This window comes from Penaeus monodon, chromosome 34, assembly GCF_015228065.2.
Source record: "Penaeus monodon isolate SGIC_2016 chromosome 34, NSTDA_Pmon_1, whole genome shotgun sequence".
NCBI lineage: Eukaryota > Metazoa > Arthropoda > Malacostraca > Decapoda > Penaeidae > Penaeus > Penaeus monodon.
Window position 1 is genome coordinate 7,817,922 of NC_051419.1, and position 247 is coordinate 7,818,168.

At 34.4% G+C, this 247-nt stretch overlaps 1 protein-coding gene across 1 annotated transcript in view; it reads right to left on the reverse strand.

Moving 5' to 3' along the window:
* LOC119594559 overlaps positions 1–247 on the reverse strand; it is a gene marked incomplete in the record, with an annotated part of 82,416 nt that overhangs the window by 7,962 nt on the left and 74,207 nt on the right.

A 247-nucleotide genomic window follows, 5' to 3' on the forward strand; every position in this document is an offset into this window, starting at 1 on the left:
GGTAAAGGAGTAGATAATACATTGACGGAAAGAGGGATAGATACCTCCATGAATAAATTATGAAGTAACACGTAGAGTGACACGCAGACTTACAAATAACTTAGAAGATTAACCAAATGAGAATTTTTTAGGGATAAAACTGAAAATAATGAAGTTTACAAGTATAACATCTAACATTACAAGCACACGCACACACCGTGTGATTGTGGTTGAAAAGGGGCAACGTAATATGATAATATAACGAGGT